We start from the raw sequence: 14,825 nt of genomic DNA, 5'->3' as shown, positions 1-14,825 counted from the left end.
TACATACACACAGACATTAAGTACAATTTCTAGGGTAAAGGTGAAGCACATCTTGCTCTGCTTGTCTCTGCTTAGTGACGCAGAAGGTGTTAAAGATAAGCATGCCATGAATAAGTCTACAGGAAACATCTGGAGAAGCCAGACAACCATATAGGGCAAAATGCTGTTGAACACGGAAACTTGTTTAACTGTCATTAATTATAACCTATGCATGTGATATTCTTTCTGACGCAAGAAGAGGCATGAATCCTGACATAATAAAACTATTCTGAAAGTATGTTTTGACGGGAGATCTGTGTTAACAATATTGAGCTGTGTATCTTCCCATACATGTGTTTAATAAAATCATTGTTTTGACACACTTGGACCAGTGGTCGTTTGTCTCACACCTCAATCACGAATCGGGACACTCTCTACCGGGGGACAGGAAGAGACTGAACAGGCCAGCTCTGCTCTACACTCAGAAAAATTATGGTTCTTAAATGGTTCTTCAGATGTCTTCATGGTTCTTTAAAGAACCATCATACGTCAAAGAACCTTTTTATTTTGTGGATGGTTCTTCAGCTATTACAAATGGTTCTTTAAAGAACAAACGGTTCTTCATCCTTAGCAATCTAAGTTTGATGGTGTAAATGGCATAAATATTTATTCACTATAATGAGGCTGTGAATTATACTGTGTGTTTTCTTTGTGTGCATGTGTGTGCGAAGGGGAAGGGCGGGATACCTGGCAATTACCCTTTAAGAGAAGATGGTAGGAAACGTAATATTTACACTGAACAAAAATATAAACGCAACACTTTTGTTTTTGCTCCCATTCCCCATGGGATGGACGTAGAGACCTAAAATTCATTCCAGATACACAATATAACCATCCCTCCCAAACATTGGTCACAAATCAGTCCAAATGTGTGGTAGTGGGCACATCTGCTATATTGAGATAATCCATCCCACCTCACAGGTGTGTCACATCAGGATGCTGATCTGACATCATGAGTAGTGCACAGGTGTACCTCAGACTGCCCACAACAAAAGGCCACCCTGGAATGTGCAGTTTTTTGCGCTATTGGGGGTATGGGGACCCAGAACCGGTCAGTATCTGGTGTGACCACCATTTGCCTCATGCAGTGCAACACATCGTCGCATGGAGTCTATCAGATTGTCAATTGTGGCCTGTGGAATGTTGGTCCACTCCACTTCAATGGCTGTGTGAGGTTGTTGGATATTCGTGGGAACTGGTACACGCTGTCGTATACGCCGGTCAAGCACATCCCGAACATGCTCAATGGGTGACATGTCCGGTGAGTATGCTGGCCATGCAAGAACTGGGACATTCTCAGCTGCCATCTGCCCTGAACAATGTGAACCATGATTCATCCGTGAAGCGCACACCTCTCCAACGTGCCAGACGCCATCGAATGTGAGCATTTGCCCACACAAGTCTGTTACGGCGACGAGCTGGAGTCAGGTCAAGACCCCGATGAGGACGACGGGCATGCAGTTGAGCGTCCCTGAGACGGTTTCTGACAGTTTGTGCAGAAATTGTTTGGTTGTGCAAACCAATTGTTCCAGCAGCTGTCTGGGTGGCTGGTCTCAGATGATCTTGGAGGTGAACCTGCTGGATGTGGAGGTCCTGGGCTGGTGTGGTTACACGAGGTCTGCGGTTGTGAGGCCGGTTGTATGTGCTGCCATATTCTCTGAAACGCCTGTGGAGACGGCTTATGGTTGAGAAATGAACATTCAATGCACGGGCGACAGATCTGGTTGACATTCCTGCTGTCAGCATGCCAATTGCACGCTCCCTCATTGCTTGTGGCATCTGTGGCATTTTGCTGTGAGACAAAACTGCACATTCCAGGGTGGCCTTTTGTTGTGGGCAGTCTGAGGTACACCTGTGCACTACTCATGATGTCAGATCAGCATCCTGATGTGGCACACCTGTGAGGTGGGATGGATTATCTCAATATAGCAGATGTGCCCACTACCACACATTTGGACTGATTTGTGACCACTGTTTGGGAGGGATGGTTATATTGTGTATCTGGAATGAATTTTAGGTCTCTACGTCCATCCCATGGGGAATGGGAGCAAAAACAAAAGTGTTGCGTTTATATTTTTGTTCAGTGTAAATAAAAGTTGGAAATATTTGCAAACAATAGACACAATACACACATTCAAATACTGTACTTTAGTTTTAAATTTTAATGAAGTATTACTATTTTCTACTCCAAGGCATTACTTTTAAGATTATTATATATTTTTGAAAATATAGCATAATGATAATACTAGTTATTGTAAACTTTACAAACCACCCAGCAGTATGTAAAGTCAAATTATAAAATACAAGTAAATAACAATTGCAGAACAGAATGTCAGTGTAATGAACACACACTTCATTTTGACAAAGCACACTGCTTAGGTAAATGATCTGAGTAGTTGTTCATCACTGAGCAATTTGTTAATATGTGTTTCGAGCCAAATAAATGACAGGGAGAGAGAGAGTGATGTCAGAACACATCATACTATAACCTCCCGGGAGCGGATGGAGGGGGTCAGTCGTTGAGATGCGCATGCGCAGACAGAGTGTGCGAGCGGTGGGCCTTGACCTTTTGGGGGAAAAAAACCTCACGGACGGTGACAGCGAAACGGATAACAGTCTTCAGTACCTGCTGGCAGGGCCGTGCAGAGAGGTTTAAAGGGGCGGGTGCTCAAAGTTAAAAAGGGGCACATTGAACCAGGCTGAATAACAACAACACACATTCATCAAGAATCTAATATGGGCAACAAGGCAAAGCAAACGTAGCCAATGTTTTACCTGATGGGTGCAATGTTGCTATTGAGGGTTTGCTGTGGATAGTGCTGGAGGGCAGGGCTGTGTTGATCTGAGACTGTAAACATTAAAAAGTCCATAGGAGAGATGGTAGCTGATTAAACAAGTATCATGAGATAATAACAAAATGCAAAGATTGGTGACAGCACTTGGAACCATAAGGCAACAAAAAACTGTGAGAAATAATTTAGGCTCCGCCTGTGAATCACTCTTTGCTTCTCTTCTTTCTTCCATCCCATCACTCTATATCACTCTCCACTTGCTGTCTATTTGAGAACAAGGCACAACTTGCTATTGCAATAAACTATAATTTAATTATCCACACCTAACAACTCTTGCACTTAATCTATAATAAAATGATGACAGAAAAATGTTATAGCACTGCCTTTAGTAGCCTCACACAGCTTCTACTGTTTCCTCCTCATGTCCTTACCAGGCATGTCTGGACAATGTTATATCATGAGTAGGGATGGGCACCGGTTCTGACATAAACGGTAGTAACCAGACCGAAAAGCAGCGCACATTTCGGTGCTTTATTTCGGTGCTTTTTTTTCCTGAGCTGTGATACACTTCTAGCCAATCATTTTACGTTTCCGAGGATAGTAGGCGGGTCCAGGTACGTACGTTCTTTTAGAGCAGAGCTACAGATTAAAAATGCCCAAGCCGAAGCGGTCAAAAGTCTGGCTGTACTTCACAGCAAAATATGCAAACTCAGCAGCCTGCAACAAGTGCTTTAAGCTGATACTGTCAAAGGAGGTAACACCTCGAATCCGATGAAACACCTGGCGACACATAGCATTTTTTTTAAAAAGCCGAGAAATGCGCCGTATTTGATAGCTTGCTGCGAGACCTCACACCGAGCACATCTACTGTGGGTGTGGTGCCTGTTATCGGAGCAACATGTTAGCAACATCCCCCAAAAACCCGAAGAGGAGAGTCCTGGCCCCTAGCCCTGCCAGTGTAGCAGAAATGATGAGGATGATGATGCAGCAGTAGCCATTCTTCTCTGCGTGAGTAGCTTAATGTTGTTCGTGTGTAATTTACGTTGAGTAGGCTAACCACGTTATTACATTAATGCATGTAAGGTGAACTAGCAAACATCATCATAGCTACATGCGGCTGTCTTCTTGTTTGATGGCAGGTACTCCCTTCACCCTGGCCAAAAAGGCTAAAATGACCAAAGAAAAAGAGGGAAACAGCTAAACATGAGAGGTTTTTGGACAAAGTTTGTGTTTTTTCCATTGTTTAAGCACTGCTTCCAGCCAAGAGTGATACCATATATGCCCCATAGCTGCAGAAAAGGCTAACATTGTTATCTTTTTACAAAAACCAGCTGAACATGAGAGGTTTTTGGACCAATTTTGTGTTCTCCATTCTTTAAGCACTGGTTTGAGCACCGGCACCGTTTCAAAAGTACCGATTTGGCACCGGTATCGGATAAAACCTAAACGATACCCATCCCTAATCATGAGTAATATTTTTTTTTTAAATCCATCTAAATAAAACACACACATGCACGCACACACAGTGAGATTTTAGACCTTCTTCAGAATACTGTATATACTATGGGCATCACGGTGCTGATCCAGAATCCTTACATTATTATTTATTACTAGAGCTACAATAAAATAAAATACTATATACAATGTATATAGTATTTTATTTTAATTTTATTCTATTCTATTGTGTACAGTATCTCATAGATATATTATTCCAGTTCCAATTTCTCTAATTTCTCTATGCAACTTTGCACTGTCCACTGCTGTAATAAAACAAATTTCCCACACGTGGGACTAATAAAGGTTATCTTATCTTATTTTATCTTGTCTTATCTTATCACAAGAAGAAAGCTTAAAAAAATCACTATTATTTGATTATTAAAATGTTACTGTGTGTCTTGCTTTGTTTTTAAAAAAAAAACAACAACAACAAAAACGTAATTTTCTATTTTTCTCCCTTTTAATCATTGTCTCTTATTTGTTTAGTTATACATACTCTTCCACTTTATTATAATTTTGCACTACAATTGTACAACGTCTCCTCCATGTATAATATTTGCTGTTATTGTTCCAGTTGAAATAAAGCTAGAAGGGGGAAAAAATAAACAAAAAACAAACAATCAGCCAATCACGAGTTTTGGAGCTCGGCGATTGGCTGATTTAATGCGTGATTGGAGCATGCATCTTATTGCTCCGAACTAACAGACGTTTCCAGCCACTCCGTTTCGCCGTTTTTCTCAAAGGCTTTGCATTTGAAGAGGAACAAACAGCAGCTAGGGTGGAACATTTTCACCTGACACATACCTGACAGCAACTTTTCTTACTGGCAGAGCTGTTAGCGGACACGCCTGTGCATCAAAGCTCCCGACCGGACAGAGAAGGGCGCTGGAGAAGCACGCGGGACTGCGTCCACTAAACCCGGCGAGAAAGGGAAAGAAGTAGGAACCTTGTTATTTATAAATTTCTTATTGTCTGTGGGGGTTCTGGTAGTGTTAGCATAACCGCTCTCGCTGATATTTTTCACCTGTTAGGTAAGCTAACGTTTTTCTTTTTCGTCAGTCTGTGAGCAGAAACCAGATTTAACCAGTTTGAAGACACAAATTTCACCTCTTAACTTTATTGTCCGTTGTTCTTTCGACACATGGTGCTTGTTTAGATTTTCTCCTAATTAAACCGCTGGTAACATGGATAGGTTTATGCACGTAACAAAGTAATGTCATTGTAATATTACAGTCCTTAACTGTTAATGACGGAAAGCAGCGGTGAAAGCCCAGAGGCCTCTAGCTGAATTTGATCTCACATTTTGCTGCTAAATAAGATTATTAGGCCTTAATACTCTGAACAGCTCCCAAACCTGAGTTGGCCTGTATCTCACTGCTGTTAATGAAGACCAAAGGTCTTTCGCTCGCTAAATGTTGACTTCAAATTAGAGTCTGAGTTGTTGTTAATGTTTATCCTTCTGTTTTTAAACGGACATTTTAGTTTTAGTGTTATCAACAAAAAATGCATGTCCTGCTTCAGCAACAGTGAGTTAGAAGCTCTTCTCCTACTGGGTACTCCCGCTATTCTGTTTTCAGTTGTCAATGTTTTTTGTCCCTCCAGATTTTCCACTTATTTCTGTGTTCAAGGGTGTAGATTTGGTTTTGGCATTGGTGGGGACAGATGATTCAACCACCGAACCCTGCCCTGTTTCTTTGTTTTTCCTTTTTGTCTCAGCTTCTTGATAAATAAAAAAAAAAAGGGAGAAATATACTTGCCTACATATGCTATTCTACATGCTTTTAAACCATTTAATTCATAGTTTAATATGTGAATTATAAAATGTTAAATTACTATTAAACAAATTTATTTTATACTTTAGTTTACTTCAGCCTAGAGCTGGGTGATAGAACGATAACGATATGTATCGCGATAGACCTCGCCGCTCTTGTCCTCTTAAAAAAGAAAAAAAAAAAAAAGAAAAGGTCAGCCAATCCAAATTAAGTAGCGCAGAGCCGAACCAATCACAGCCGCAGCGTCACGTCGCGTGACTTGTTACGTACAGCACAAGTGCCAAGCCGCACGTGTGTTTGTTTGGGAAGCGGCCAGCGGGTAATGGAGCCAGCACGTAATGGAGGAAATGAGTGTGCCGACTAGAAAAATCAACCGAGCGTGACCGAAGAGAAAACAGATGATGGTTCCAATGCCGGAGAGATTGTCGAACGGAAGAGCCATAGAAGTTCCGTAGTTTGAAGGTATTTCGGCTATTTCAAGTCTGACAAAAAACAGAGTAGCGTGCACTGTAAATTGTGCCGAAAGCAAGTCTGGAAATACAATAAACTGGTGCATGCGTCACACTGTGCGCCACGTTATTGTTTCGGTGAAATGAATTTCTACAATACTGTTAATTCTACTCTCTGCAGTGTTTAAATGCTTACATATACACACAGTTACTGTCCGTCCACACAGACGACTCGGTTCTGCTTCTATGCCCCAGCTTTGTTTACTTTTTCCCACCGAGGCTTCTAGACTTCTGATTGGCCAACATTTCTGCACGGTTAGGAATCTAGCGCCACCTGCTGCTTTGGCATGTTCATAGCAGCGTTTTCCTTCATTTCTGCCTTTATGTGTGGACGGGATTATTTTTTAAAACGGAAACGGAAAATCTCCGTTTTCAAAAATACCTGTGCACGTGTGGACGTAGCCTCAGTCTCTGACTGGAAGCGCTGATTCGTCATTCGGCTTTTGTCAGACTAAAGTAACTGTTAAAACTGTTTGAAAAGCTCAGCTATACAACAAGGAGAGATTGAGAATTTCCTTTTAGTTCTCAGTTTATTTGATATTGACAAAAGTTAGTCAGTTTTGTCTGTTCTTCTGTAAAACAAACTAAGATTTATTTTTAGAATTTATATTTTGTTTCTAAGTGGAATTGACAAATTAGGCTGTTTCGTTTGTTCTATTTTGAAACTTAAACGCTTTAGCGGCTGCCTTTTGTGTAGTTTGCAATATTTGCCTTTATTTATCTGAAAAAGTCTCATGTTCCTTAAGTACATCTACCCTGTTGAACTTATTATGGGAAATAAATATTTAAATAAAAACAAGCTGCTGATTATTTCACATTTTACTTGTGAGCAACGGCACATTTAAATCTTACAAATATAGTTATTTGGCTTATATCGTGATAGATATCGTTATCGCCTGAAATGAAAAAAACATATCGTGATATGAAAAAATCTCATATCGCCCAGCTCTAGTTCAGCCATATTCCATATAAATCAGGTATCATACAAAAATAAAAATAGCTTCAAATACAGTCACGACAATAAAAGAATATGACTTTAAGGACTTAACAACATTACTTCAGTTATAGTACACCAACATCTCTTATATACATTAGCACTAAGGGAACACTGAATGACCTGGTGGGTTTTGTCCATAAAACTACTCATAGCTATGTAAACTTTAAATATCTGCTCGTTTTTTTTAAGACATCACACAGTTGCAAAAGTGCTCTGACGTTTTCGGAGACCCACCAGCTCGATAGCTAGAGGTCTTTCGCTACTCAGGTTAAACATGATATATAAGTCACTCAGATCATTTAAAAATGTTATTGTTTGGCTTTTTTCAGTGTGTTAGTTGTTCCTCAGTAAATTGGTTTGGCTGAGATTAAAGTTAGAGTTTTTACACAGATGAATAAATGTCAAACAGAGAACTGATTAAACAGAAGTGTGAGATGGTAGAGAATTTACACCAGTATCCTGTTATATTTTACATAGAAAGAACAGATGGCAGAATTTATTAAACTCCACCGAGTCCACCAATCTGCAAATTTCATTGAAAGTTTAACAAATTCAAATTCAAATTTTATTTGTCACGTACACAGTCATACACAGTACGATATGTAGTGAAATGCTTGGACAACTGCTCGTGACCTAAAGAAAACAAAAAAGGAAAAGGCTATGAATAAGATAGGAAATAAATATGAAAAATTAAAAAGGGTAAATTTAACTAGGAAGGAATAGAATATAAATTAAGGTTAAAAATGAAATAACTGTACAACACAAATTAGAATGAAGGGTAAATTTAACTGGGAAGGAATAAAATATAAATTAAAGTTGAAAATAAAATAACTGTACAACAAAATACACAATATAGAACTATATAAGAATGTATGAAGAAATCTAAATCTAAATAAATATATACACAATAACAGCAGCTGTACAAGTATTAACCGGAAATGAAGAATATAGTGACCAGTGTTGTGCAAAACCAAAGTCCAGAAAGTCCAGTGTGTGTGTAAGAACTGTATGTGTGGGTCAGTACTGTGTGGTGGTGTGATTGAGAGACCGTATCGCCTGCGGGAAGAAGCTCCTCAGTCTCTCTGTGTTGGTCTTCAGGGAGCGGAATCGCTTTCCTGACCTCAACAGAGAGAACAGTCTGTTGTTGGGATGGCTGAGGTCCTTCACGATCTTCCTGGCCTTAGTCCAGCACCGCCTGCTGTAGATTGAGTGCAGGTCAGGGAGCTCGGAGCGGATGGTGCGCTCAGCTGACCGCACAACCCTCTGTAGAGCTCGTCTGTCCTGCATGGTGCTGTTCCCGAACCAGGTTAAGATGTTTCCCGCCAGGATGCTCTCTATGGTGCACGAGTAAAAGTTCCTGAGCACCTTGGAGGGCAGTTGGAAGTCTCTCAAGCGTCTGAGGTGGTAGAGACGCTGTCGGGCCTTTTTCACCACGGTGTTGATGTGACAGGACCATGACAGGTCCTGCGTGATGTGAACTCCGAGGTATTTGAAGCTGTCCACTCTCTCCACTGGGCACTCGTTGATGACGGGGGTCTGGTAGTTCCTCTCCTGCTTAGTGCTGAAGTCCACTATCAGCTCCTTTGTCTTACTGACGTTTAGAAGGAGGTTGTTCCTCTGGCACCAGTTCTCCAGATTCCTAATCTCCTTCAGGTAGGCCGTCTCGTTGTTATCAGAGATCAGGCCCACCACGACGGTGTCGTCAGCAAACTTGATGATGGTGGTGGAGCTGGTAGTGGCTACACAGTCATATGTGTACAAAGAGTACAGCAGGGGGCTCAGAACACACCCCTGGGGGGCTCCAGTGCTGAGAGTGGTGGAGGCTGAGACATGTCCGCCCATCCTTACTGCCTGCGGTCTGCCAGTTAGGAAGTTGGAGATCCACTGACACATAGATGAGCTGAGTCCCAGATGCTCCAGCTTGGTGGTGAGTGTGGAGGGAATTATGGTGTTAAATGCAGAGCTGTAGTCTATGAAGAGCATTTTAACATAATTCCCCCTTCTAGTGTCCAAGTGAGTGAGTGATGTGTGGAGGAGATGAGAGATGGCATCGTCTGTGGAACGATTTGGACGGTAAACGAACTGTAGTGGGTCCAGTGTGTCTGGTAGTGAAGAAATGATGAAGTCTCTGACCAGGCGTTCAAAGCACTTCATCACTACTGAGGTGAGGGCTACAGGGCGATAGTCATTGAGAGAAGCAGGGTGGGGTTTCTTCGGGACAGGAACAATGATGGACTCTTTGAAGCATGTGGGGATCACCGACTGAGATAAAGAGATGTTGAATATCTCAGTGAACACAGGAGCTAGCTGGTATGCGCAGTCTCTTAGGATACGACCTGGGATGCCGTCTGGTCCTGCTGCTTTCCTGGTGTTCACTCTCTTGAAGGCTCTCCTTACTTCATGCTCGGAGATGACGAGCACGTTTCCAGTGCTGGCAGTATCTTCCTGTCTGCAGCCGTTAGCGCCGCTAACACTAGCATTGTTGGAGACCTTAGCTGCAGCCTCGAAGCGAGCATAGAAAGTGTTCAGCTCGTCTGCCAGAGTCACGGCCGCGTTCGTCATACCGGTTGTTGGTGCTTTATAGTCCGTTATTGTCCTTAGTCCCCGCCACAGGCTCCTAGAGTCACTCTGTTGGAGTTGTGACTCTAGTTTCCTCCCGTAGCGCTGCTTCGCCTCTTTCACCGCCCTCCACACGTTATATGACGCAGCTTTGTACGGGTCCATGTCCCCCGTCATGAGTCCCGTGTTGTAGGCAGCGGTGCGGGATCTCAGAGCGTCGCGGATGGTTTTATCCACCCACGGCTTCTGGTTGGGAAACGTTGTGATAGTCTTTGTCTCCACGGTATCATCCGCTAGTTTCCCGATGAATCCCACAACCGCTTCCGTAAACACGTTGACGTCATAGTCGGAGCTGTTTCTGAACATGCCCCAGTCTGCGTCATCGAGTGCGTCCTGTAACGCGGCCACCGATTGATCCGTCCAGCGCGCGACCTTCCTCTGAACCGGAACTTCCTGTTTCAGCCTTTGTTTGTATTTTGGCATGAGGAAGATGGCGGCGTGATCAGATTTGCCAAACGGGGGGCGGGATTGTGCCTTGTAGCCGTCCTTGACCGTAGTGTAGCAGTGGTCCAGTGTCCTTTCACCCCTGGTGGGGCAGGTGATGTGTTGATAAAAGTTCGGCGCTGCGCGTTTGAGGTTGGCGCTATTAAAGTCCCCCGTCACAATAAGCGCAGCGTCCCGGTGTTGTGTCTGGTGCTGTGTGAGTGCCTCATGCAGCTCGCATAAGGCGGTGACCGTGTCCGCTTGTGGTGGAATATAAACGGCACTTACAATGACCGATGTAAATTCCCGAGGTAGATAAAAAGGACGACACATGATGGACAGTAGTTCCAGATTTGGTGTGCAGGAGCGTGTGAGAGGAACAACGTTCGCACTGTTGCACCAGTTGTTGTTCACCATTAAACACACGCCGCCTCCCCTTGACTTCCCCGAGTCCCGTGTCCTGTCCATGCGGTGAACCGAGAAGAACTCGGCCGGCTGGATGGCGTGGTCCGGCACCGCTGGGTTCAGCCATGTCTCGGTGAAGCAGAGGAGATTGCAGTCCCGAATGTCTCTCTGGAACTTTATCCTGGCCCTGAGGTCGTCAAGCTTGTTCTCCAGTGACTGGACGTTGGCGAGCAGGATGCTAGGCAGAGGTGTGCGGTGTGCACGAGCTCTCAGCCTGTTCCTGACGCCGGCTCGCTTCCCTCTAGGCCGCCGCCGCTTCCCTTTGTTCTCCCTCGAGATCTCACTCGGCCAGCTCGGATCCGGAGTTAAAAACTTCGAATTGTGAGTACATTGTAAACCAATAGAAACAAGAGTGTCACTGTCATACCTAATGTACCCAATGGTGATGATTTTGCCGATTTAGAAACGCTGAAAACTAACTTAAAAAACAAAGACAAAGAAAAAGTGGTCGGAGCAGTCGTGACGGCAGCCGACCTCACCGGCGCCATCTTAAATTATCATCTCGTCTTTATTTTTAGTTAGCACATGCCTTAAACACTTCAAGCTGTAAGCTAATGATAGTTATTTAAGAGCAGATGCATGCTGGTGCAATAAGCTGTACGTTTTACGTCCAGCGGATGAATGATCTGATTAGTCAACTAATTGCAAAAATCATCAGTGACTAGTTGACTATCAAAATAATCTTTTTGTGGCAGCCCTAGTAGTCATGTTCTTAAACTTCTGGTCGATGTCTTCTTTGAATTTATTCAGTTCGTGTTTCATTTGACCGGTAATTTCTTCTTTGAATGTTATGAAGTCCGATTTCAGGTTGTTTTGGAGTAGGGCTGCTCGATTATGGCAAAAATGATAATCACGATTATTTTCACTGAAATTGAGATCACGATTATTTGACGATATTTATTTAACCCTTTAAGACCTACTATAGAACCAAGTCCACCAGAGCTTATATTATTTTTTTACATGCTGTAGTGCCATTTGTGGGAGCATTTCAAGTTGCTATACATCAATACAACTGTTATAGCCCATATTTTAATAATATGTATGCATTAAGTCCATAGTAATTACATAAATTGCAAAAAAGTGCAATAAACTACAAAAAAAATTGAAAATCGCTTTTGTTTTGTTTACATATATTTCTACTTGGAGAAATTTAAGAGGTTTATCCCTCGAAACTTTAAATACAATAAAGTTGCAAAAAATAGTTTCCCACCACAGGAAATTTATTTTGAGTGTCTTCATAGTTTTATTTTGGAGATACAGCAATTTTTATATACTGCAGGAAAAACAAAAAACAATCCTATGATGCAAATTTGCAAAGAAAACAGCATGTGCATCATTTTACTGTGGGAAGTGTTACGAACAGCTGATAGGATCGGCAAAGCGTGTTTCTGGAATATTATGTTTTTGTTCCTGCAAGTGCTTTTTATGCAATTTTTGCAAAGCTATATGTGGAACGAAACCGTGACCGAGGACAAGCTGATGGCATAAGATGTAAGTACAACTCCTCCGGTTTCATATGCAAAACAAATTATTGCGCTAGCTTACACGGTTCAGGTTCTACAGGGATTTAACAATAGTTACGCAAAACGGAGCATGCAGCTCTGACCGGCTTTAAAGGGTTAACAATGACTTTAAAAAAATAATATAAAATAGTGTGCAACACCACTGAAGTTTTTTTTTTTTAAACTCTCTTTTCAACCAACGGCAGTCACTCTCCAAATAACTTCTGCTTAGCTTTCCGAGCTTCCCTCGGGTCCTCTTAATCAGCGGTCTCCAACCTTTTTTGCGCCACGGACCGGTTTATGCCCGACAATATTTTCATGGACCGGCCTTTAAGGTGTCGCGGATAAATGAGGGAGGGGCTAATAATCGGCTCAGTCATTTTTAATGATCGTTGAAAGCCCAGATCGTAATCGTGATTAAAATTCGATTAATTGAGCAGCCCTATTTTGGAGGGATTGAATTTGTTTGCTAATACAGTCTAGCCCGTTTTGAAAGGTAGCCATATTAGCTTCGGGTGCTAGCTTGTCCTCGTTGTTCAGGTGTTTTATGTCTTTACCTTGGGTTTCTGGGGATTTTTTATTCTTTGCTTTTGTTGTCCCTCCCCTCATCTTCCAAAGTTGTTTTGCCTCAAGCTTTAATTCGTGTTTTAGCTGAGTTTATCTGGTTGGCTTTCGGGAGGTCTGTACTTATGTGACCATACTGCTCTACCGTCACACCGGTGTTCTGACAAACCATCCTACTTTGGCGAAATGTCCTACCTTAAGTAGTTTATGCACATTTCTGCTGTCACAGAATACTTCCAGGACAAATTTAAGTAGATATGACGGTTTACCACTTAACTTTGCCCATCAGAGTGTGTTTGTAGCTCTTATTTATAAAGCCAGGATGGTTTGCCACTTCATTTTACCCGTTCAAGTTTCTACCTCTCATTAACAAAGGTAGGACAATTTGCAACTTACTTTTAGCTGTTAAAGTATGCTTGTAGGTCACATTCACAAAGGTAGGAAGGTTCACAACTGAATTTTAGCTGTTAAAGTATGTTCTAGCTAGTGGTGCAACGGATCAAAAAACTCACGGATCAGATCAATTTTCAGATCAGCAAAAAAAGACAAGACAAATTTAACTGTCCGTTTATTTATTTAAGTATGTTTTTCCCTATAAAAAACATTAAACTGTAGAATCATTCCACACAATTATATAAAAACAAATTAAGGTGCATTATAGGGCATTATAATTATTTCCTTTAATGTGTATACAATCAAAAACAACTTAAAATGCAATTTAAGGTATCATTGCTTCTTACTTTGAACATTTGGAGAATGAAATAAAAACTAGCTTATGTCCACATCATCAAAAAAGAAGAAAGAAAGCAAAGCAGATGTGAGGTTATAACTTCAAATTTAAAAAAAAAAAAGATGAGGATGTCTACATTTTCTGGGGAGCGTGTAGACCTCTTTGCTGTAACGATGTCCCCTGCTGTTGAGAACACCCTCTCGCTAGGCACTGAAGTGGCAGGCACAGCCAGATAGCGTCTTGCCATTATGGCAAGGTGAGGGTGTTTACAGTCATTACTTTTCCACCACGTCAGTGGATCACCATCCACTGGAATGCCACTTGCTGCCTCATAGGATGCCACCTCCTCTTTGATGGTGTCAAAAGCCTTGCTGCCCATGTCCTTCTGTACAAAGGCATCACCAAAAAGCTCTGCCATTGCCGGCTTCTTTTGAGGAGGACATGTGTCTGCTCCTGTTGGTGCTGCTTGACCCTACAGGGAAAGTTACTTTATTGATTAAAACAATTATTTTTAAATATTTCATTGACATTCAAATGTGGAAATAACTTTGAAGAAAAACATTATCATTAAAAATAAAAAATATATAATTTCTAAATATTTATTTTCTTTGCCTCTTCACAGTCTGCAGTTCCAAGACTGCTCACAGTCTCAGTAGTGAGATCACTGTATGTCCTCAGGCGTAGGGCCATGTCTAGGTGAGACAGGGACTTGAACCTTGGATCAAGTGCAGTAGCTCTGTGAAGGTCCTCCTGTAGGGCTGGTGGTGAAGTGTATCTGCGCTTCAGGTCCTCTCTAATGGCAGTCTTGACATCTCTTGTGATGGTGCTGTCTTCCTCACTTGGGACCATGGCTTGTAGGATCCTTGTTTTCAGAAGCAGGATCATGGACACAGATGGTGCAGCTTCACTGCTCAAC

General features: G+C 42.1%; 1 protein-coding gene and 1 long non-coding RNA gene across 2 annotated transcripts in view; both read left to right on the top strand.

Annotated features, from left to right (window-relative positions):
* The first annotated feature begins 5,002 nt into the window (after nt 1–5,002).
* Nucleotides 5,003–14,825, top strand: part of LOC113024836 (fibrocystin-L-like) — a 40,864-nt gene continuing 31,041 nt past the window's right edge. The window contains exon 1 of the mRNA XM_080302565.1: nt 5,003–5,266. The gene's annotated coding sequence lies outside the window, so the exon portion shown is untranslated. The remainder of the gene's footprint in view (nt 5,267–14,825) is intronic.
* The window catches only part of LOC145429277 (uncharacterized), an 84,115-nt gene continuing 77,442 nt past the window's right edge, over nt 8,153–14,825 (top strand). Inside the window, exon 1 of the long non-coding RNA XR_013909519.1 lies at nt 8,153–8,421. This is a non-coding gene — a long non-coding RNA (uncharacterized LOC145429277). The remainder of the gene's footprint in view (nt 8,422–14,825) is intronic.

The sequence above is a fragment of the Astatotilapia calliptera genome, chromosome 6 (assembly GCF_964374335.1).
Source record: "Astatotilapia calliptera chromosome 6, fAstCal68.1, whole genome shotgun sequence".
Classification (NCBI taxonomy): domain Eukaryota; kingdom Metazoa; phylum Chordata; class Actinopteri; order Cichliformes; family Cichlidae; genus Astatotilapia; species Astatotilapia calliptera.
The sequence above is the reverse complement of the archived record's forward strand: the minus strand, read 5'-3'. Positions and strand labels throughout refer to the sequence as shown.